This window comes from Leptinotarsa decemlineata, unplaced genomic scaffold (genome assembly GCF_025532065.1).
Source record: "Leptinotarsa decemlineata unplaced genomic scaffold, Ldec_3_MD MMD2_tig00078422_RagTag_RagTag, whole genome shotgun sequence".
Lineage (NCBI taxonomy): Eukaryota > Metazoa > Arthropoda > Insecta > Coleoptera > Chrysomelidae > Leptinotarsa > Leptinotarsa decemlineata.
The window spans coordinates 13,460,167-13,486,271 of record NW_027412747.1 but is presented as its reverse complement, the minus strand read 5'-3'; the positions used below and the strand labels follow the sequence as shown (position 1 = coordinate 13,486,271).

Here is a 26,105-nt window from a genome sequence, read left to right as displayed (position 1 = left end):
TATCCTTACTTCACAACAAATTATAGTTACAATTCATATATTCTGCTGAATACTCTCAATCTTATCGTAATGATGTCCTGAATAGTAATTTTATTTTTATGAAATTTTTGGTATTATTATTAAGCATTATTTCCTTGAAAAGAAATTATATTGTTTTCACTTTTCTTAAGCCACTTTTGTCTACTGCTCTTTTTATAATCAAGCTATATCCGAAACATTCTTTTGGTTAATTTATAATCTCATTTTTACCCTTGTTTTCTTTTCCATTAATTTGACTGTATTACATTTGATTCGTCAACATCACACCAGAATAATATGTCACCACACACAAGCTGATAATATCAGCTTCGGTGGATTTTTTGTTTATTCCAAGCCTCATATTACTAATTTTTTTTTTATTAGACATTTGATTTTGTAACAATAGAAGGTCTGTTTTTTTTTTCGCTATTTATGAATAAACATTATTATTATTATTATTATTAGTTATCACCCGAAGACGAATGTGGATACTAACAATCGAAACGTCGTGACGTAACTTGGTTTGGAATTTTTTTATTTTTATTTTTTCATTTTTCGTTAATAATATTTGTTAATTTTTTTAATTTTCAGCTTTTATTAATATTTCAATTTTTTTTGGTTGTTGCTTGTATGTTATTTCTTTGTAATTTCAGTTTTTTACTTAATAAAATTGTTATTTTCGGTTAATCTTTTAACTTTTTTTCAGGGATTTCAGATCAATATATCAAATATTAGATAATGGAAGTCCGAACTGATGAAATACACTCACACATTTATCTCTGTTTCTCCGTACTGATAAGTCCTAGGAAGCTGAGATTTGGTTAACAGATGCTTCTTAGGTCTCAGATACACATTAAGATAGGATTTTCAAATATTCCAACCGGACGAAATAATTACTGTCATGTGCCCATTACATATTACATTACATAGTCGAAATTTCAAATCTATCGCCAAACCATTTGTTTCAATTAAACAAATTAATCCATGAAACCTAGCCACCTGACGAGCGCTATTCACCACGGCGCCTGTTCAAATTCATCAATGAAGGATTTAGCGATTTGTGTTAGTTTCGCGCCAACTTGGAAGGTAAATGGACGTACTCGGGAAAATCGTAAATTAGCGTTCGTATTCACGTTGAACTTGGAAAACTTCCGAAAGTTGAATGAAAACAGTGCAATAGTTCTTTATATTTTGTGTCATAAGTGTTGTCAAGTTTCGTATGCGATTGCCAGAAGCTGATTTTCGCACAAAATAAATTTTATTACTTTTGCTATGTTGTTCTAATGAACGGATAGATTGACGGAATCAGTAATTTATGTCGGTGGGGTTCAAGGGGTGAGATTACCACAGGTGAGTTGAAAAGCTCGATTCCCTACTTCACAAAGTCTCATAAGTGTATCTCTGTAATTTCATTTAAACAGTTTATCTCAAAACCCCACAGAAATAGTAGAATCATTAGATTTTGTTATCATCATCAATAAATAATGCAATTTCATAATTTTTGTCATGATTTTCCTGAAGAAATATTCGTTTCTGTATCATTCTAGCCGAAAAAAATGTCAAATGTAGCATACGTGGATATTTTGAGAAATTTCACCTCACACAATAAAAAAACAGAAATTATGATGGAGAACTCTGTTCAGATTTTTCACATCTCAACCCAATTAGCAATTCTATATTTTATAATAGTTGCGGAAACATTTTTGATATCCAAATTATAAAACTGTATCAAAAGTTATAAACAATTTACTAAAAAAAGGGGGGTTTGGTTTTTTGCAAATATTTCGGAAAATGATAATATCCGAAATTTGAAAAAATATCCTTAAAGAGGAGGAAATTTTCTGAAAAAAAGTTCCACCTTCCGGAACTCTATCACCAATATTTATAATTTTAGTTTAGAGGCGGAAATAGCGCTAAAACTGGAAGATGCGCATCCCGCACGAGGACCAATACGAACCTTCGGAAAATAAAAATTATTTTAACTTATTGAATATCATTATTGAGAGAAAAAAATGCACATACCATGACATACTACTTGAATTAACGGAAATCCATGGAAAAAGCTTTTTCCCGTGGTTATTTTATTAGATATACTTTAGTTAATTATCTGATTTTTACAAGTTTTAAATTTACATAAATCCTTGATAATTTTTAAACTAAAATCCTCAAATGTTTTTCAGTTCTTGGACCTTTTTTTGAAAGCCTCCAAAAGAAATTCTCGTTAGGAAAATTAAAAAATTTTGATTTTCCACTTTGTAATTAATAATCTAAAAGTTAAAAAGTGAAAAATTCATGTGAAGCAATGAAACATTTTTTTTTTCAATATTCAAATTTATTCGTATTCTTATTATTTGAAGTCACATAAAAATTATTTTTCATAATTTTCAGCTCCATTTGTTTAAAAAATTGTTATAAATAGATGTATTTTGTTTATAAGATATTCGAAATTTTTCTGGGAGGATTTTTATTAGTGATGAATATTATGATTTTTAAATACAAAATCTTTTCTTAAAAAAATGTTTTCATGTTTAAAAATATTTGTTGATTAATAATTTTTTTCGCTACTAAATATGTATATTAAGAAACGATTTTTTTATAAAAAATCATAATTTCTACTTCTCTATGATATTCCGAAAAAAATGTTTCATTCATATTCTCTTCATTTATTCAATAAACAATTTGTTTTAAACAAATTAATTTTCACTATATATCACTATAATAAATCATCTGAAAATGGAAATTTCAACAGGTGATGATCGACTATATTTCTAAACACACGCCAAACTAACTGACTGTTATGAGAAAACAAGTATAGCTGAGGCACCAGTCAATCTAATAATAACTCTGATGATCTTCAAACATGACTCAACCTCTGACGTAAGCACCAAACTCTTATGAAGGTTTGAAATAGATGAACACTTCAATATAGCCGACCACTATTATAAACTTCATGCAGCCATTGTTCACTCTGGAGACGCCATACCTTTTATTTTGTGAATCAGAGGACATTGACAGATCAAGATATTCATATCATATGGTGCTGCAGGTTTTTTCGGTTTTTTCTGCAGCTGATTTACTGGAATCAATGAAGTCGCCCCGGAGCGCAAATTAATTTTTCTTGTTGTTTTATACTTTCATGATTTGTTTCGAAAATAAACTTAATTATTAATAAATAAACTTGATTGCCAAACGCAAAAATAGAAAAATATCAGAAAGAAATGTAAGAAATAGAAGAAATGTTTCACACAAAAAGTGACATATGGTTTTTTTGTAGTATTGGAAAAATATATCGTAAAAATTGATTCGTTTGGAACAAATTGTTTATTAAATAAATGAAGAAAATTTTAATTGATTTTTTTCCAGAATATCAAAGAGAAATAAAACTAATGATTAGAAAAAATTGCTCCTTTGTATTCATATTCAGTAGCAAAAAAAATTGTTAGTCAACAAATGCGTTTTTAGACAATACATTTCATAATATTCAAAAAAAATTCAAATATCTTATAAACTATACATTTTTTTATAACAATTTTTAACAAATAGAGCCTGAAATTATGAAAAATCATATTTATGTAACTTCACATAATGAAAATACGAATAAATGTAAATAAAAAAAATGTTCATTGCTTCAATTGAATTTTTTACTTTTCAACGTCTTTGATTATCAGTAAATCAGTAACAAAGTGTAAAATCGATTTTTTTTTTATTTTTCCAATGGGAATCTTTTTTGAAGGCTTTCAAGAAAAGCTCCAAGAAGTGAAAAAATTTTTAGGTTTTCAGTTTAGAAATTATTAGGGTTTTTATGTGAATTTGAAACTTGTTAAAATTAGTTAATCAACTGAAGTATATCTAATGAAATAATCAAGAAAAATTTTTTTCCATGGATTTCCGATGCGGGACGCGCATCGCCCGATTTTAGCGCTATTTTTGCCTAAAATTATAAATATAAGTGATAGAGTTCCATGAAATGGGACTTTTTTTTGTAAATATCCTCCTCTTTAAGGATTTCTTTTCAAATTTCGAAAATCTTCAATATTTTCCGAGATACTTGCAAAAAACCAAACCACCCTTTTTTACGAAACTGTTTATAACTTTTGCAATTTTTTCGAGTCCCTCTTGAGATTTTTCAAAAAGTTGCTAGAGATCATTCCGAATCGAATGAGCTCTGGATCATAATTTTCGGTGCCCTTGGACATAAGTTCCAAAAAAAGGATCTTGTGACCCAGACTATCATTAATACTTTGTATAGCTTTTTACAAACACTACAATTTTTCGAACACTCTTAAGAAGTAGTTTTGTGAAGATACTAATGAAATAATCAAAAGACAATTCAATAAGAGTTTTTTAGTAGTTCCAAGTACAGTTATGAAATATAATGCAGCCTCAAACGATAACGATAAAATGAAAAAGTGTCCAAAACGATTATTTGAAGGGCAAAAATTAATGTTGTATTGGACGCTAGGAAAATATATTAGATACGTCACCAACTGGAAACCAACACATAGAAAGTTTGAAGCCATTTCAATAATTTCACTTTTGTGTTAGATCCTCAAGGATCTAACCTTGGACCACTAATATTTGTTCTATTCATAGATGATCCTTCCATTTTGTAATTTTCTGAATGTTTGCTTTTTGCCGATGATCTGAAAATATATAAACAGATACAATCCCAGTTAGGGATTGTGTTAATCTGCAAAGGGACATCGACAGTATTTATAAGTGGAGCATCACAAAAAAATTGAAATTTAATATGAATAAATGTAGAATCATCACAATAACTCGTTTGAAGGATCCTGTTAATTTTGAGTATATGATGGATGGGGTAGTCCTACACAGATGTTCTGAGGTTAGAGATCTTGGGGTAACTTACAACAGTACTTTATCGTTTGCCAAACATATTCAAAATATTGTTAAATTGTCAAATCGAATGTTGGGATTCATTATTAGACAAACTGATGATTTTACGAATAACAATAACTACTATGAAATTATTATACTACTCACTTGTGAGACCTAAATTGGAATTTGCAAGTATAATATAGTCAGATGAATATCCGTCCACAATCAATGCAGTTGAGAAAATACAAAATAAATTGCTCAGGTATTTATATTATAGGTAAACAGTACCGTATTAGGGCTGACTATGAAGTTATCAGATCCAATCAACTTAGACATGACTTCAAAGTTCTCTCTTTAGAAACTAGGAGATCCCTTACCATGATGTATTTCTTGTATAATGTACCTAATAAACAACAGGATAAATGCACCTGGAATCCTATCATTACTGAGATTCAATGTCCCTTCCCGTAGAACTCGGAAAATGTATCCATTCAATATCCCGTTGGTGGTTACAACAAACAGTTCCCCTCTCGTGACCATGCTACGATTGGCCAATACATGTAGTGTGCTTGTAGATTTAGATTGGACTCTACGAAATACTCCCGTAGAGCAATATTATATTATTTCTTGAATACATCTGTTTGATATTATTATTATAGATTTTATTGCACAACTATATTCAATAACAGAGTACATATATTTCATTGCTATTCAACCTCAAAGTTTTTGAGTAGGTTCACAATTGACTCTCATGATTTATAATTATTGAAATGTGACGATTATTTCAATTCATTATCCATGTAATTAGATTTTTGGTTTGTTTGGATACAAATAAATGGAACGAATGAACTCTTGAAAACACTGTTTGTGCGTTAAAGATTGATATTTTTACTGCGAATGAAATTTCATTGCCAAATATATAGCCTATTATTAGCAAAATTTGAGCGCGCCACTAATTTATTGATGTTTTTGGAAAAAAGTATTGTGTATACAAAAAATCACTGTGTCGATGTATTAAAAAACTCAAATCATTTTGTTCTGAATAATATAATCTTATAATATCTACGTACTTTTCAACTTTAAATATCACTATATCTGCAGTATTTCATATTTTCAACCCATCTAATGTCAGTATTCCGAATTGCTATCATTTTGAAATGGCGTCGTTCTGTTAAGTCATTTGGTATCAATAGCAATCATTTTAATGTATTTAAGCTACTACGTTACCCCTATAAAACTGATAAGAAACACTTTGTTCTAGGACTGGTACTGCGGTAAAGTCAAACTACTTTTAAAGCTATAGATTCCTACATAAGTGCTTGTATAAAGATAGGATTTCTCACGTATAGTTTAGATACATTTTATCTATCGCGATGTTTCGGCTGAGAAGCTTCTTGCATCGATTATAAAGGCCGAAAGGGTTAGGAGCTAGTGATTTGAGGTATATATACATGGTTCTCCACCTAAATCGGCGAATTTTAATCATTGATAACCTTTTCCTGTTTTCAACAAGAAAACAAATCGAATTGAATCACTAGGTTACGTGGATCTTCGTCCAAACGAACCACTTGCCTTAATTTTTTCCCAATGACCAATATTACACGAGATCATCAGTTACATAGTTATTGAGACGCAAGTCAAATGAAATGACAAATTATACTTCGTTACACGACCTCTGAAATCAATGTCAGCTGGTTCTTTTTGAATTCTGCATTTCATTATTGGCGGCAGCAGATATAAATTTGCAGAAGCAATTTGATTTTTTAACAGGTATTTTATTGTTTTGGAATTGTAGTAGATATACCATACATAACAAGTTGGTAAATTATCATTAAGGGCAACCGCACACTACAGACTTTTTATCGGCCGATAGTTTAGTCTGGTTGAGTTGGGTGGGGTCACACTACTTAAATAAAACTGTTCGGTTCGGTGTGGGTGCTCAGACCACCAACTGAAAAGTCTGAACAGTTGTTGATGTATATAAAATTATAAAAAAATGGTTCGAGCACAAACTACTTACAATCAACACAGACAAGACTTATTACTTACCGTTTAGCTGCAGCTCACCTGGACTTCCCGATTTCCAAGAATTGAAAATAGAAAGCACCACTGAAAAATTTGTCATACTACCTGTAAAAAAAATTAAATACTTGGGAATTGTCATTGACTATCGCTTAAAATGGGATCTTCACATAGCATACGTATTGAAGAAACTAAGAACCATTCTATTCAAATTCAGAAAACTCAAAGAAAACATACCTGTGTGCCTGATGAGAATGTTATACCATGCATTAGTAGAAAGCCATCTACGCTACGGGATTCTAGCATGGGGTGGAGCTTTGAGGACGCACATAAACCAATTAGAAGTGATACAGAGGAGATTTATAAGGCTGATATACTCTAAAAACCTCAGATATCCTTCTGACAAACTTTATTCTGAATCACAGATCTTAGACCTGAGGCAGTTATACTTCTTCATCACAAGTATCAAATATCATACTTCAAAACACTCCAACCAACTCCCTGTTCATAACTATAACACACGAATTAAAAACTATTACAAACTTCCTTCTATGACTAAAACAACAACACAAAGATCGTTTTCTTACCTTGCGCCAACATGCTATAATCACATTCCGGAAGAGATTAAATCTCTGGAGAGCACTAATATGTTCAAAAAACGACTGAAATGCTTCATAAGTAGCAACCCAAAAAATGTGATAAGCGAATTGTTAGATAAATAATGCTCACAGTCGGTCTGAGTTTACCTAAATCATGCCTTCTACTTTTTGTATCAAAATCATCATAATCGACTCCCGGTTAATTATATATTATATGTGTGTGTGTATATATGTGTATGTGGATGTATGTATATGCGTATATATGTGTATATGTATATATGTGTATATATATATATATATATATATATATATATATATATATATATATATATATATATATATATATATATATATATATATATATATATATACAGTGTGTCAATTTGAAAACTTCCCACCCTCAATATCTCCCTTCCAGTACATAATATGAAAAAATGGTCAGACAGGTCAACTTTATTTGCAAGGGGGACACTCTGAATGAATATTTTCAACCCTCGGGGTTCAACCCCCTAGGAGGGGTGGATGTTACCCTCAGAATTTCAAATGGAAAGGGGGGTCAAGTGGCACATCATTTTGAAGGGCATTCAATTCTCTTGCCAATGATACCTTTTTCATTAGTTTTTGATGAGCAGTTTTTGAACAATAACGTTCCAAACGAACGGTGATTAGAAGTAAATAAGAATAAATGATTAAAACTCGCCCGCACTAGATGTTTGGTATTCAGGTTGGTATTCAAAACAAATGATTGTAATGGACTATTGGAAAAGGTGAGCATCGTACTAGGTAGCATCGTTCCAACCCTTGAGTAATATTCGAATTCGTGGATGTGAGAGGAATGTAGAACTACTTAGTTAACGAAATACGCATCGAGTGCAAACAAAAAATACTAAATTGCAAAAAACAAATTTCAACCATCTTGTTACGCTTTATCTGATAATATGTTCAAAATGTTGTCCATTCTGCTCTAAACAGTAATACAGTCTGTTTTCGAACTCCTCTCGAACATTTTGGAAAACTTCACCACTAATTGACCGGCATGCTGCTGTAATTCGTCCTTTGAGGTCATCCATATCAGTGGGCTGTGTTTTATAAACGACAGATTTGAGATATCCCCAAAGAAAAAAATCTAATGGAGTCAAATCTGGTGATCTCGGTGGCCACTCAATTGATCCCCTTCTGCCAATCCATCTCTCCCGGACGGGGCGAAAATAATGAGGTGGCGCACCGTCCTGTTGGAAATGTAACAAATCTTCCTGCAACAGTAAATTACCGTGTGCATCAATTTGAGTTTCGAGCTCGTGAGTTATAGGTGGATCGATAGGTGCTTGAAGCATATCTAGGTACAGATCACCATTCAAGTTTTCTTCAAAAAATAAAGGTCCGATAATGGCATTTCCAAGAATACCAGCCCAAACATTAACTTTTTGTGGGTGTTGTGTATGTCCTTCTCGAAAATTGTGAGGGTTTTCGTCACTCCAATAGCGACAATTTTGCCTATTAACATTGCCATTCAGGAAAAATGAACATTCATCACTGAAACAGATATTGAACAGAAGATTAGGTAAAGCATTGATTCGAAGAGTCATGATTTCACAGAATTCTATTCTTCTGTCATAATCATCCTCATGGAGCTCGTGGAGAATCTGCATTTTATATGGATGAAATTTGTGCATTTTCAGTGCTTTCCTTACAGTCTCGTGTGACATTCCCGTCTGTTCTGTTACTGATCGTAAGGAGCTAGTCGGCTCTGCAGCAAATGTTCCCAACACCTCAATTTGAGCATCCTCATTCAGTACTCTGGGGTTATTCCTTTTTTTATTCTTCACCGAACCAGTTTCGGAAAACTTTGTCACCAAATCAAGCACATACCGGTGACTTATATTAAGATTTGGATTTCTTTCATTAAAAAGAGATGCCGCCCTTCGTGCGCACTTGCCCACCTCTCCATAAATAAAAATTATTTCAATTCGGTCTTGGATAGTGTAAACCATTCTTACAATTTATACACTTTCTAAGATATCGCTGATCAGCTCAACAAATGAAACTGAAATGATAGTACTACCAAATGGCTTGAATGCGATGAACACCTTTTTTGCTCAAAAAACGATACTTTTTATAGCAGAAGTAACAAAAAAGGGATAAGAGTTTTAAATCCGATAATAAACCCAAATGAAAGTCACCGAAATCAGATAACTAATTAATGTAAATTTTTTGAGGCTTGTCTAATTTTACCCCTGATGGAAAGTTGAAAAGCTGACCCGTCATCACAAGTTTTACTTATAAGAGAGTCAATAAATTGTACTTCTTTGCATACTAACTTGATAACCAGGCATTTTAGTACAGGCCAATTCTAATTACTTCTATTAGTTTAGAACTACATTTTCGGATACTGCTGATCGGAAAATAATAAATGAGGGCACCGTCGGCAAGCGAATTGAATGCCCTTCAAAATGATGTGCCACTTGACCCCCCTTTCCATTTGAAATTCTGAGGGTAACATCCACCCCTCCTAGGGGTTGAACCCCGAGGGTTGAAAATATTCATTCAGAGTGTCCCCCTTGCAAATAAAGTTGACCTGTCTGACCATTTTTTCATATTATGTACTGGAAGGGAGATATTGAGGGTGGGAAGTTTTCAAATTGACACACTGTATATTGTCAAGTTATTTATTCATTTTATTCGTTTATTTATCTATATATTGTGGATTTATTTATGTATTGTGTATTTATTCATGTTTTACGATACTCGTGTATTTATCTATGTATTGTATATTTATTCATTCATGTATTCATGTTATACTAGGCGATATCACGCACAAGAAACATTTTTTTCGAAAATGTTGCCTTTGTCTGTTCACCCCTATTTTATAATATTTTTGTTGTTATCATTATGGTGAATAAACTCATTATTATTATAATACTTTGACACGTTTCTCAAAATTATTGAAGAATGTTATCGAGGAAAGCTATTATATTTACATCGGAATATTATTTTAATGCTTTTTTATGTAATGCAGGTCTCTTTTCAACTTCCGCAAATAAATTTTCTACTGAATATTCGGCAATATTCGACATAATTATGAAAAAAAAAAAATGTAATGAAAACGCAAATATATTCAAAGATAAAGTAGGTACTAGATAATATATCAGATATCAACAATGGAATGTAGAGTGGGGAGTCTGCAATCACCGACTGTTTACTTGGTGAGTCTGCGCACTCTCATAAACACACAGTCTGATTAGAACTCGGCCGATAGTTGTCCAACTCTGTAATTGAATCAGAATTGAGAAGCCTATCCAACTTGTTTCTGATTATTCAGTCGGCCGACTGGATTCGCTTAGATGTGCGAACTCACATTACGATTCTTTACTAATAAGCATCCAACTAAACTATCGGCCGATAAAAAGTCTGTAATGTGCGCTTGCCCTAAATTGACAATATGGTAATGAAAACAAGATTCTTTTTGAAGAAATTCCAATAAAATAATTTCATTAGAGCTATAAGGAAGCAGTTATAAAATAAGCTTGAAATAATTTCATGAAGATCATACAAACCTCGCAGAAAAGTGATTGATATAAAACTGATACAAAACAATGTACCTTTATAGGAAAATATGTTTTATAAAATAGTTGTAAAAACATTTTTGTAATAATTTCATGACTATTCTATAACGGTTTATTTTATAAATTTTATAGAATACTTCTACTGCCTACAACTGTATTGTGTTCACGAATCATCTTATATGATCAATTAGCATATTGGGAGTAATTATAAAATACCAACAAAATAAAACTGTTGCAGAACCATGAAATTATGAATTAATTCTGCTGGTTGGGAATCATATTTTACATGTTCCAATTTTTCAATAAGTGAATGAAGGACAACTGCCAGGAAATTGGGAAGTGTTTGTTCTGATCATTAATAGAAGTAACCATAGTTATAGAGTTACATTATCTCGGAAAAATTACATAAAATAACTGTGAAGCAGATATTCAACTTCAGAAGTCTATGACGTATAGCCAACATATATCCTTCACATTCTTTGGTGAATCCATTGAAGTTTCGCTCAGTTTCTGGAAAAAACTTGGGCATACCTCATAGATCAAATAATAATTTGAGCGAAATAATTTCGATTGAGAATATCTTTTCATTTGCGGTAAATAATTGTTTGACATTGGAGCATGAGTCCAACCAGCACTATGAAAGAGAATAGGGTTTTTAGAAGGTTCCATGCATGGTTCATCACCTCCCTATCATCCATGATTTTCATTTGGGATTGTTATTCATTATTATCAGTTGAATAATCAGAGTGAACAACAATTATCTCTAACCTCTTAGCACCATTGCTGAAATTTGTTTGGTCACTGCAGACGGAAAGACAGTAATGAAAAAATTAAAGTTATTATTCAGTCAATCGAAAATTCAATTCAAAAAATTTAGTATTCCAGTATTATTCGAGTAGATTCATCAGGGTGAGGAATCAAATATTTTGAAGATGGGTATTTCGATATCTGCGTTTTGGTATCAACTAGTTTCATTATACAACTAGTAGTCCCGACGAACTTCTTATTGTCTTAAATCATTTAATGTTATGTTGAGTAATATCAAAGTTATGTTAACTCTCATATTATATTTGTGGAACACAAAGTCAGGATGTGACAAGTGTTACTAGATCATTGTTTATGCTTAACAGTAGTTTCATTATACAACTAGTAGTCCCGACGAACTTCTTATTATCTCACATCATTTGAGGTTATGTTGAGTTATATCAAAGTTATATTAGCTTTCATATTATGTTTGTGGAGCACAAAGTCGGGTTATGGCAAGTGTGGCTAGGTCATTTCCGTGCTTACCAGTAGTTTCATTATACAACTAGTAGTTTCGACGAAATCCTCATTATCTTACATCATTTGATGTTATGTTGAGTTATATCAAAGTTATATCAGCTTTTATATTATGTTTGTGAAGCACAAAGTCGGGTTATGGCTAGGTCATTTCCATGCTTACCAGTAGTTTCATTATACAACTAGTAGTTTCGACGAAATTCTCATTATCTTACATCATTTAATGTTATGTTGAGTTATATCAAAGTTATATTAGCTTTTATATTATGTTTGTGAAGCACAAAGTCGGGTTATGGCAAGTGTGGCTAGGTCATTTCCATGCTTACCAGTAGTTTCATTATACAACTAATAGTTTCGACGAAATTCTCGTTATTTTACACCATTCAATGTTATGTTGAGCTATATCAAAGTTATATTAGCTTTCATATTATGTTTGTGAAGCACAAAGTCGGGTTATGGCAAGTGTGGCTAGGTCATTTCCATGCTTACCAGTAGTTTCATTATACAACTAGTAGTTTCGACGAAATTCTCGTTATTTTACACCATTCAATGTTATGTTGAGTTATATCAAAGTTATATTAGCTTTCATATTATGTTTGTGGAGCACAAAGTCGGGTTATGGCAAGTGTGGCTAGGTCATTTCCGTGCTTACCAGTAGTTTCATTATACAACTAGTAGTTTCGACGAAATCCTCATTATCTTACATCATTTAATGTTATGTTGAGTTATATCAAAGTTATATTAGCTTTTATATTATATTTGTGAAGCACAAGGTCGGGCTATGGCAAGTGTGGCTAGGTCATTTCCATGCTCACCAGTAGTTTCATTATACAACTAGTAGTTCCGACGAAATTCTCATTATCTTACATCATTTAATGTTATGTTGAGTTATATCAAAGTTATATTGACATATTATGTTCATATTCATGTTCACAAAGGTTGGTTAAGGCAAGTGTTGCTAGGTCATTTTTATACTCAGCAGTAGATTTTGTGTTGTAATACAGTAGATTGATACAAAAAACAGTAGAAAATAGATACCCACATATGGTAATTCACACTATATACAATCATTCAATAATCATTATAGTAAGTAAACAGTCTCATAAGTGGATATCCACTTTCAATCAGTGGAACGGTAAAGCGTTTGCCAAAACAGGAGATCAACTGCAAAAACAATAGAACCGGTAACACTAAATACATCGCCTCGTGCATTTATCTTTTCATCTGCAGGGGACTGACTCGCAATATTCCGCAGTCTAATTACATTATGGTTTCGTTGTGATCTTCGTGTTTGCAGCATTATGAATAACACTGATATATTGCTGAATTTGCTTTTATCATGACATAATAATTATTCATAGGCGCACAATCGCAGAACGCCATAACCTCCATGTACTCAGACCATGACAACTTTCATAACCGAACAAAACGAACTTCGTCAGCTTTTTCGTCATTTTCCAAATATTTAATTTATTAATAATTATAATTGCCATTATCCATTGCACTCAGAAATACTCGAGGGTATAACTGTGGCACCCCCGGAAACCGGAGGCACAAGGTCACCCATCTGTTTTATATGGATGATCTTAAACTTTATGCCTCTGGAGAGAAGGATCTCAATCATTCCTTGAGGGTGGTAGCAGCACAAATTTCGATAGATCGTATCATCGGAACTGTCGGGGAAGAACAAAGTTGCTGCAACAAATATGCTTGCCGTTCCAATCTTACTCTACTCGTTTGGAGTAGTGAAGTGGACTCAGGATGAGCTGTATCAACTCGATTTAAAGACCCGAAAAATGATGCATCTCTATAGGAATTTGCATCCCAAATTGTCCGTTCCACGGTTGTACTTCCCCCGACAATAGGGAGGCCGTGGACTTTTGAGCTTGTAGTGTCTACATGACAGAATGGTACTGGATACAGCCTGTAAAGTCGTCAGGAGTTCGGATCCCCTTCTCTGCATGGTCCGTGACCATGAGAGGGCAAGAATTGGAGCATTTCTCTTTAGGGCAGCTGCCCGAGCAGCTGATAAACTCGGTATAGTTCTCGACACTGAACGAGGTGACCACAACTCTGTCACCGAGTTGGAACCTGTTCAGCAAAAAGCTCAGATAAAAGCCGCAGAGATCACCTCACTTCTACGGAAACACAAGGATAAGCCAATGTATGGGGTCTTCTTCAATAATATTGGAGACTTTGGCTTATCAAAGCGCCTGACCTTCACTTTTCTCAGGTCGAGTGGGCTGAAGTCGAAAACTGAGGGGTTCATAATGGCTTGCCAGGATGGTGTCTTCAACACCTTAGTCTACCGCAGTCGCGTGATGGGTATAGAGGTTCCTGACACAAAGTGCAGGGACTGCCGCGAGGCGCCCGAGACCCTAATGCACTTGCGGTCTAGGCCTATATCCATCGATATAACGCGGCCTAAAGAATACTATTTCATCATCTACGGCACTCTTACTGTATTGACGAGACACCGGTGTTGCCCTAAGCTCTGGGGGATATTGAATCCGTTGTGGCGAACGAGAAGTGCCGAATTTATTCGAACTATTCGTTCCTCACCCTCAGGCTCATACAAGCTAATAAGCCTGATGTGGTCCTTTTCGACCACCAGAGCAAACCGATATTTGTCATGGAGTTTTCAGCTCCTGGCGAGACGAATATCGTCAGAAAAGAGGAGGAAAAACGGATTAAATATCGAGATTTTCTCTTCGAACTCCGCAGACTCTATCCAGATAACTCTGTTAAGATGGTTGTTCTGATTATTGAAGTCCTTGGTGGAATGATGTCCTCTCTACTCTCGAATCTCAAAATAATACCGGCTTGCCGCACTAAAGCAGTAATCTTAGCCGCACAGATGCAGAAGGCTGCCATTCTTAGCTCACTGCGATTGCTCAGAGCACATGATTCTCGGACCCAATGATCACTTACCCCACTGTGTGGGGAATGGTCATTGGTTAATGCTGGCGCGCCCTTCCGAATGTATTGGGGCTTCGGGGGATAGGGCCTGACCAGCGCACACTACGGTGAAAAAAAAAGTCTGTATTCACCTGAAGAACTTACAGAATATACAAAAAATTAGAAAAATATTGAGGTGAATGGGCGGAGTGTCAGCAAAGTTGTTTTTAAATGAAAACTCATTATGAATATCGGTCCTGCGTTCTTGAGTTGTAAATGGGGTAACAAACGCGATGTTCATGGCTTTGTTTCAAAAATTACATTACATATTGTATAGACAGGCAGATTTTGATGACTTCCTAATCTGGAATAACTCGTGAACACAATTCATCTGGCATATTTTCTATGGAAACTTCACCATCTAATCAATTTTCAAAATTTCTGAAAGAAACTTCAAAGAGCTCTCACTCTCACGTTTCGGACGTCATGAAGTTTTGCCCTGAAATGTTGATGAAGCTACCTAAAGAGGAGCCGAAGAGGCACTATATTACGCAGTAATTTACCAGAGTGAACTTTCCTGTTTACTCACATATCAGCATATTATCTATTGATTAGGTTTCCTTCGTTTCTCAGATTGTGGAAAGTTAGATATTCGAAAAAAAACCAAGGGACATTGGCCCCTCCACAACCAAATGTGTTTCAAAGATGAAAATAAGATGGAAATTATTTAGATGCATTTTGCCTACCAAACTCCGTAAGTTAAATACTTCTATTGATTCTTTCTGATTTTCGGTTCGCACGCTTGAGTTTTAGGATGAAGAGCATTGAGGCATACCCGCACCTACCGTCTCTGTTGATAGTTGTCGTAAGAGGGCTCGCATAATATTGGGGCTTCCCTGTATGATTCTATAGTTTTCCAATTTTGTTATTTTCGCCTGAACGGTTGCTCGGTGCTCCATTATAGAATGAGGCTCAATGTTGAAAGTTGTTATAAAAATCTCGTATTCGCACTTAGAAGTCAAGCTCAAAGTATCTAAAACAGTAACATCAGCCAGGCGGCAATTAAGGCACTCAGCTCATTTCAAGACTGGTGGGAAGCTGTCTGGGCGCACTCAAGGAGCTAAGTACCCAAAATCTATCTAGGGTACCCGGACATGAGGATCATAGGAGCGATAAGGAGGCACATGTTCTAGCCCGTGAAGGCGCATCCAAGTCTATGATCGACCCAGAACCCTGCTGCGGGGTAGCGAAAGCATGTATGAAGACATCCATGAATTCATGGGTGCAAGTCGAATCGATAAATTGGTAGAATAAGCTGCCAGGAATGAGGCAGGCGAGAGAGTTCATAAAGAAACCATCGCCCAGATTCACGAAAGACCTGCCAAACTACAACTTCAAGGTTGTAGTGATGGGTCTACTAACGAGGCATAGCGGACTCGGGAAATATATCTGCAACATGGGTCTGACAGAAGAAACCCAATATAGGTTATGTCAAGATGAGGAAGAAAACGCACTGCATGTTCTCTGTAAATGAGAAGCGATAGCAAGGCTGTGACACGCAAGATGCTGAGAATAGAAACCAGAGGCTGCCAGCTATATGAGGAGATCAGTGTCAAGGCTATGGAGTCTCATCGAAGAGATCAAGCTAGACGATGAGATCTAACAACCAAGGAGCATCAGAATAAATCTGAAATTGTCGCAGTGAATCAGGCCATGGGCTAGCTCCCCGACAATCTAATCCAATCTCTAACCTAACAACTCTGAAAAATTATTGATCAGAAACTGATCTGTATTCTTCATATATAAACGACTTTCGTTTATTATTCCATGATGATAAATAATAAAGTTCACACCATAAATTTTATTCAAGACGCATTTCACTATACATATTGCAGTTTCATCAGTTGAACATGTACATCAACTGTGTCTTCCATATAACTCAATTAGATTAATGATCAACTCTAGTATAACAGGCAGATTTTGAAAAAACAATATTACTTCCAGGAAACTGGTGACTCAGAGATATGTTGATTCTTGGAAGTTTATGACAACATGTTTGACAAAGGTGAGTGATTCACCAGAATCAGTCATTTACCTAATTGAGTTTTGTGACTACCTACTTTGATATAGAAGGTATTGTAAAATAGTTAGTTGTGCCAATTTAACTGATGAAACTGATGAAACATGTAGTGAAAGCGTCTTGAGTGAAATTTATATTGTGGAAATTGTATAATTATTATTATGAATATTGTCGATTAATGTAGCTGTTACTTCGTGGTAAAAATCATCATGAAAAATGAAACTTTCAATGTATTTTACCATTTTGATTTTCAAACTTGTATGAATATCACTGAAGATTTTTCTCCACACCAAACCGTTATTTTAACACCTCGACACGTGTTCCGATCACCAAGTCATCATCTTCAAAAGGAAGATCAGTTTGACCTTCCCCTTGAAAAAAATGTTGCGAAAAAACTCCAGTAATATTCAATACTACACCAAATGTTCCAAATCCAAACAGTGCGCCCCGCACGGTTACTGTGTGCAGAACACCCCATCACGTCCATCCACCCCCTGATGGGCACTTCAGCAAGATTGACATCTGACCTACTGCAGTCAGAAGCCAGCCTTGAAGTGCTTTCACTTTCTAATCTGGTATTTCATCAAATCTAACTTTACTTGAATATAATTTAATGCATAGGGCCCCCAAAAACTAACCGGAGATGAATGTCTTTATATCGCGAGCAATCGTTTCCTACTGAATCTGATAAGGAAGTGAATTTGAAATCTGGTTGAGAAGTTTTTTTACTTACTGGAGCCGCCTGATAGCGACTCTCTTAGGTGGTCTCTGATTCTGCTTCGTTGGCCTTCTATGCTTGTTTCTCTCCCGGAATCTTGGGTCTTCTCGGTTGAGTGCTTCGTGTAGATCGCGCATCGCTGGACTGTTTTGTGATCGAGTAATCGAAATCTTTCTAACACGTTTTCTGCGTGTTCTCTCATATACGCGTCTACGTAGTAGATATTCAGGTCCAGGTCCCAGTATATGTATCTATTTGATATGTATCTCGGAGCGTTTACGGCGGCTCCCACGCAACCATTCATGAACGTCTGGATACTGCGTCTGTATGTCACTGCGGACTGGCCCCAGGCAGTGCAGGCTTACAGGATGATTAGGAGTAGTACGATCTTGATTAGCAGCACTTTTACGTGGAGTCCTATGTGCTTCTGCGACCTATAGCTGGAAAAAGGATTTGTCTGGCGGCTCTTGCCAACCGTATTCTCTGCCGTACGTGTATCCTGTACGTTAGTTTTCTGACGAGAGTGACTCCCAGATATTTCGCTCCTTTGGTCCCCGGAATTTCTTGTCAGTTGAAGGTGACGTTTTCTTCCGGGTGAACAGTATTGCCTGACTCTTGTCAGTGTTTATGCTGATCTTCCAAAGGTTTGCCTATTCCTCTAATCTGTCCGCCTGTTGTTGTAATTATCTGGTAACTTACGCGTGGCTAGTTGATCTCGCTAGTAGAGCTGTGTCGTCCGCGTAGAGTGCTAACTTGCTGAAGTTATTCTTAGGCATGGGCACGTCTGCTGTGTATATCAAGAAGAGGTGTGGCGAAAGGACTGCACCTTGTGAGACCCCTACTTTCAGTAATCGCATGGTGGAGAGTTCTTGTCATACTATGCAGCGGCTTCGCCGGTTAGCTAGGAAAGATTTGATTATCCTTACCATTTGTTTCGAGTAGCCAAAATTGCTCATTTTGGCTAGTAGTCCGTCGTGCCAAACTCTGTCGAACACCTTGGAGACGTCTAGGAATGTCGCTCCGGTGTGGTATCCTTTGCCCAGGTTGTAACCTTCTGTCGCCCTCAGGACTTGCAGCTCTGTCAAGTACTCGGATCTCAAACCGAACTGTTCATCTGATAAAATTCCCAGTTCGCTAGATTGATCCTTCAGTTTTTTCAAGATGACTCGTTCTATCACTCAACTTGTGGAAGGAGTTGAGCTTATTGGCCTATGGTTATCCGGAAATATGTGGTTCTTCTTTGGCTTCAGGATATGAATGCCTTCTTGAACGGGTACGGGAAATGCTGTAGTCTGAAAATAGCGTTGATGATATTCGTCATTGCCGCTATACCCTTTCTTGGTAGGCCTTTCAATGCCCGGTTTATGTACCTAATTCACTACGAAAAAGCTACTGTGTTAGCGAAACATGTCGTGATACATTTCTCTCAATGAAGTTTGTGGAGATCAAATCGTTAGGTGAAGTATATGGAAAAAATACTTCAGAGTCTTTCTAAAACTCGTTGGTCTACCCGACATGATCCCTGGTACTCGTTAGAAAAAGAATGCTCTGCAATAATTGATGCACTGGAATTCATTGCTGAAAGCAGAGATGAGAAACCGACTACACGATCCGAAGCTACGGGTTTGCTACGGTTCAATGCTGCTAGTGAGAAGCTTACAAAATTTCAAGCTGATTTATCATCTCTTGTGGTTTCCTGGCTCCATTCTTCCAGGATATAAGAGACAGATGATTTTCTGAATATGGAGAAAAAGTAAAAACTCTATCTGGAGTCCAAGATTATTATCGTTATGAAACTCGTCGCAAAAAACTAGAAAAATTCATCCAGATGAGTCACAGTTAAATAGAGGAACACCTTTTTATGGACAAGAAAATTTTCACCATTATGTTCATTACCCTATTTCAGATAATTGTATTGTGCAATTTACCGGCGTAAAAAAGCATTTGAAAAATTTCAATTTCTTCGATAAAATTTATCTGAAATACAAGCGATTTGAAAAATGTTGCCAATAGAAAAGTCAATAAGTATCTTGTCGATTCAGAAGGGACATCAGAGAAAACGAATGAATTCATTCACATTGTCAACTCAAAGATTTTTCAGCTAATGCGGAAGATGTACACTTTGCACAACAAATATGCAATGTATTACATTTATGGAATCTTCGAGATGTTTACTCAAATGTGGACATTGCTTTACGATTTTTCATGAGTATTCCGCTTCAAATTGTTCAGGAAAAGATCTTTTTCTACTTTGGAAAGAGTAAAAACCTACTTTCGTGCATGTATGTTTCAAGATAGAGTATTACTATCTATTGAAACTCAACTAGTTTAATAAATTGGTTATGATGATATAATTGATATTTTTATGTGGACCAAAGACAAAAAAAAAAGATCAATATTAAAAAAAGATATTTATTAATTTGTCTAATTTTCATTAAGTGTGTATCTGTAGTGTTTATTGATTATAATTGAAAATTATATTTTAACGGAATTAAGTTATTTTGAATTTGAAATTATATTATTGAATGTAAATCAATAAAATTTATTCCGACATTGAGGGCGACGCGATACACGGGGCCTAGGGTGGCATCAAGCCTAAATCCGCCACTGCTTGTTTCCATTCATTATCAAATGAGATCAGGATTTCAATTTCAAAGGTCAGATTGTTGCTTGTTTTACCCGTCTGTAAAATCTAAAATTAGATATTCTGGTCAAGCAACAACCTATACCGACCGTTTTGTTTTCTACAGTTGGATTCTCGCTTTCTGTAAATAGAGCTGAAAATCAAGCATTCACCCACAATCCATATTGCGAAAATTTTCTCTTGTTTTTGCTATCAAAGACAAAATTGCGAGTTAGTGTTTCATCGACAGTCTATACCGTAATTAATTTTGATTAGATCCGTAATTGTCATCAATTTACATTATTATTTATGAGTTTATTGGAAAGCGTTTCAGACCACACTAATTATTCTTTAACCTAACTCATACTTTTCTGATATTTGTTGGTTGTTTGGAATGTTTTCTTTTAATTCATTAGTCTACTTTTGAACTGTAATATCTCAGTGAATACATTTTCATTTAGATCGAAATGAACACTATTCGAAGCAGTGCACTATTGTCTACGTAACACATGTCAATTGATTCAATCAGCATTAAAATTGTGTGCACGGGATTGTATGTAGTCGACGAAGGCCGTGGTCCTGATTGGCTAAGATTCTACCGGTGGGAAATTCATCGAAGTGTTGGAAAAGATGGTAGTCGGTTGGGAAGTATAGTGGTTGAGGCAGAACTTCGACGCTCTATTCGTTTAATTTACGGGCGATGGTTTGTGAAATGGACGTTGTCGTGGAGCAGAAGCGGACCTCTTCTATTGACCAGTGCCGGCTGCTGCCGCATAATTTTTCGGTATATTTCGTTGTTTTTTTTATGAAAGCACTATACAGGGTGTTCTTTAAACACATGCTAATATTTAAGGAGGTAATTCTTAGACCCATTTTAAGAAAAAAACTTACTATGGACGTATGTCCTAAACGCCTTAACTTTTGAGATACAGGGTGGCAAAGTTTTCAAAAATAATCAGATTTTTAATAATAATTGAGATAATTTTGTAGACATCTTTGGCATATTTGGTACATATGTTCCATGCCTCAAGGCGCATTTTCTGATGTACACAAATTTGTATTTTTTCAAACAGTGGCATCCGTACGGGTTTCGCATTGAATATTTTTGGGGAAAAAGTACTACGCCAATGCTTTCTTTTCAAAATAAAATCATTTTTAAAATCCTTATTTATTTTTGAGAAAATTTGATCTCTTGGTATTTCTTTGTCCGACGCATGATTTTCACTCAAGAAAATCAAAATCGACAGAAAGCAAATTAAGAAATTAGATCAATTCTTCAATGAATGAGAATCTGAAAATTGCTTCATAACGCATTACCAATTCCCTAATAATATTTGAAAACATAATCTGCAAAAAAATAAATTTTTCACAAAAACGAGTTTATTTTGTGACAGTAAGTCTAAACGAATATCACAAATTTGTTAATTAGTAATAATACCAAAACTGATTATAAAAATTGTTGGAAGTGGCCACCTGCACTTAGTATGCATGCTTCCGCCCTTCTACGCATGGAATTACGCACCCGTTCAAATATTCCCGGCGTATTTCGTATAGTTTCACACGAGGCAACTATTCGCTCTCTTAAATCTTCTAAAGTATTAATGGGAGTTTTATACACAAGAGTTTTAAGGTGACCCATAAAAAAATCTAAACTGTTGAGATCGGGGGATCTTGCTGGCCATTGCTGAGGTCCTCCGTGACCTATCCAACGATTAGGATAAACTGTATTTAAATGGTTTCGGACAATTACACTGAAATGAGCAGGGGCGCCATCGTGCATGTACCATATTCGATTCCTTAACGCAAGTGGCACATCTTCCAATAACCCAGGTAAGTCTTCTTCGAAAAAGTGTAAATAAGAACGACCATCAAGGCGTCCTGGTAGAAAAAATGAGCCTATTAGATGATCACCTATAATTCCTGCCCATACATTAACCGAAAATTGGTGTTGGAAATGGGTTTCGGTTATTGCATGGAGATTTTCTTCAGCCCACACATGATTGTTATGGAAATTTTGAATGGCATTCCGAGAAAAATTTGCTTCGTCTGTGAACAAAATTTGTGTCTCAAACTGCGGATTTAGTGCAATACTTTGTAGATACCACTGACTGAAGTTCACACGCTGTGGAAAATCTCTGGGGAGTAATGCCTGCACTCTTGAAATATGGTATGGGTATAACAAAAAATCAACCAAAATACGCCAATTTGATGACAAATATCCAGAGTTCTAGCGATCTTCCTCGTACTCGTCTCAGGATGTTCCTCAATTTCTTGCAGCACCGCTTCCTCAATTTCAGGAGTTCTTACTACACGAGGTCTACCTTCCGGAGTCCCTTTCTTGAAACTACCATTTTCCCCAAGTCGACGATGAATATTTGAAAACGTTCGGCTATCTGGTAAGGCACGATTAGGATATCTTTGCTGATAAATGCGCCTGGCTTCTGTTGCATTATCATCGGCAAGGCCATATACGTAATGCATTTGCGCCGTTTCTGCATTCGTATGATTTACCATATTTACTGATATTCAGAAAAACAGCGGACTACCAAAATAACTTCAATAACACTTCAAAATCAATCAAAACGCGCTGTGACAGTTTTTAACACCAACACCTTACTTTAAACCAACATCAATATTAGCTACTGACGTTTGTACATACAGAGAATTCGTTTTTCATTGCTATGGTGGGTACGCTGTTTTTTCTGCTTTTAATCTTTAAAAGAAATCACATATCGACAAACTCCATATTTCCAAGAGGTGCAGTAAATGAATTCTGCTACACGTCATTTATTCCAGGATAACTAAATTTATGTTTTCAAAAATTATTAAGCGGTGCTGCGTTATGACGTAATTTTAATTGAGAACAGTGCATCTGACAACAAACAAATACCTTTTAGATCATCAATTATTTTGCAACAAATCTGATCTTTTAGTTTGCTTTCAGTCGATGCACGATATCGCATCAGATTTTTAAGGAATTTATCCTTAAGTAAAGCGATTTTTAATTTTTTGAGCGAAAACCATGCGTCGTACAAAGAAAACCCAGTAAATCAAATGTGCTCAAAAATGTATGGAGATTTTAAAAATAATTTTTAATTCAAGATAAAGCAGTGGCGTAGAATTTTTTTCACCAAAAATGTACATTTCAAAACTCGTACGTACGCCACTGGCAGAGAAAATTAAGAAAATTGTACATCAGAAAATGCGCCTTGAGGCATGGAACATATGTACCAAATATGCCAAAGATGTCTACAAAATTATCTCAGTTATTATTGAGAAACTGATTATTTTTGAAAACTTTGCCACCCTGTATCTCAAAAGTTAAGGCGTTTAGGACATACGTCCATAGGACGTTTTTTCCTTAAAATGGGTGTAAGAATTACCTCCATAAATAATAGCATGTGTTTAAGGAACACCCTGTATATATAAATTGATGGATGTAGCCGTTACTAATGAAGAATAGAGAAATGAAACTTTCTATGTTTTTTACCATTTTCATTTATAACTAACGTTACTGCAGTTTCATCCTATACGGACATTTTCTAATTTATACAAAAAACTAACAATGATTCATTACATTCGCCATTACATACTTATAGAGGTACTCGACTTGATTGAATACCTGAATTTACAGTTCACAATGCGGATATGCCAATTTAAAAACCGGCGAGTAAACTAAATCGATTTGATCATTTAACAAGTCGCACCCGCAATGTTTATGCTTGTGGATTTCCAAGGATTCTAAATAATTGAGTTTGCAACCCTTCCTTGCATAGTGCAGAATTTCCGTATCGTTTGGATTCGGAAATTTGGGGTTGCATGCCAAGAAATGGTTTGAAAACGTCGAATCATTTTTCCCTAGTCTGAAGGACCTTTAATGTTCACCAAACCGTTTTTGGAAATTTCGGCCACATTGTCCCACATAAACACTATTACACTCCGGACACTTGAGCTTAAAACTCCAGATTTTTCCAACTTGTCGACCTTATCTTTGGCATTGAAAAGGAACTGAGATAACTTGGCATGTGGTCTGAATGCCACTTCCACATTCTTTTCCTGAAGAAACACGCAATTATCTCTGTTCTTTTTCCAAAATATGTTAGCGTTACCCATTTCTTCATTTCTGGCTGTTTGACCTGAGGGACTATTAATCTGTGAGTGAATTTCCAGTTTCTGACCAACTTCTGGATAGTATCTGTTTCGAAACCATTATTATGACCTATGTGTGTAATTATATCAATTTCCCTAGCTAGATTGTTAGCAGACAAAGGCAGTGAGAATGCTCTGTGCAACATTGAATTGTAGGTTGCTAATTTATGACTGTCTGGATAGAAAGAATCGCTTGGGATGGTAATGTCTGTAAAGCTAGGTTTTCTAAAAACATTGAACTCAAAATTCTGATTGTATGTAATGGCCAGGTCTGAGAAATTTATCTGTTTCTCTATCTCTGTTTCGAGTGTGAACTGAATGTTGACATATCTGTACCAAAAATGAATATTTTTTTTACCCAGGTCGGAATTTACTATAGTGGTCTCCAAGTTGTTCATAAAATATGTCTGCTAAAAGTGTTGAACCAATTGTCAATTTCAATGCAAAGTTGTCAAGCGTTAAGAGGCAGCCGCTTTCACACAGCTTCGACTGTCGCGCGCTACACTTCAATTAACTATTGAGAAACGTTTACTTCAATACTTAACTTCCCCATTTCTCTCTTGCCAGGATTTGTCGATTGAATAATTTCAAATACAAAAAGAAAAATAGGATAAGAATAAACCGATTTATTGATGCAATTAATTAATTTATTGGAACATTCGATTTTTTGTCGTTTCCAATAGTTGTAGCAATTCATCAGAATCTTCAGGATAAGTTCAAATACTGGTAAACATTATGAGGGTTATATATACATTAGGTTATGCATTCGATCAAAATCTTCAAATATTTTTGTTTTTGATAATATCGAATTATTTGATTACGTTATCATAAGATAAATCAGAATTCCCGTAATACACCGTATAGAATATTCCGAAATATACCCTGGGAATATATTCTGAAAATATACCATATGGTATAGAATATTCCCGGAAGAATAATCCATTTATAGACATTCTATGCACATTGTTTCGGGAATAATCCTGCCATATTCATTCAAGCATATTCTATGAATATTCTAAAGGCATGTATGTATTCCAAGAATATTCTATGAATATTTGGAGTATATACGTTCGTTTTATGATATTCAATTCAATTCAATTTAATTCTTTATTTTCCAATCGATAATTTGCATTATATAGGAATAGTCAGAATATATTTATGTATAATCACTTATAGCAACATACATACATTAAAGATATAAGTAAAAGTTGAAACACCATACAAATATTTACAGATACAAATATTCTTCAATACTTTACAAACATTTCCCAGTTGAATAGTCCCGCAGACGTTTTTAGAAAGTATTAAAAAATTT

General features: G+C 35.0%; 1 protein-coding gene across 1 annotated transcript in view; it reads left to right on the top strand.

The window, feature by feature from the left end:
* The first annotated feature begins 1,078 nt into the window (after nucleotides 1-1,078).
* The window catches only part of ITR (inotocin receptor), a 275,665-nt gene continuing 250,638 nt past the window's right edge, over nucleotides 1,079-26,105 (top strand). The window contains exon 1 of the mRNA XM_074186496.1: nucleotides 1,079-1,368. The gene's annotated coding sequence lies outside the window, so the exon portion shown is untranslated. The remainder of the gene's footprint in view (nucleotides 1,369-26,105) is intronic.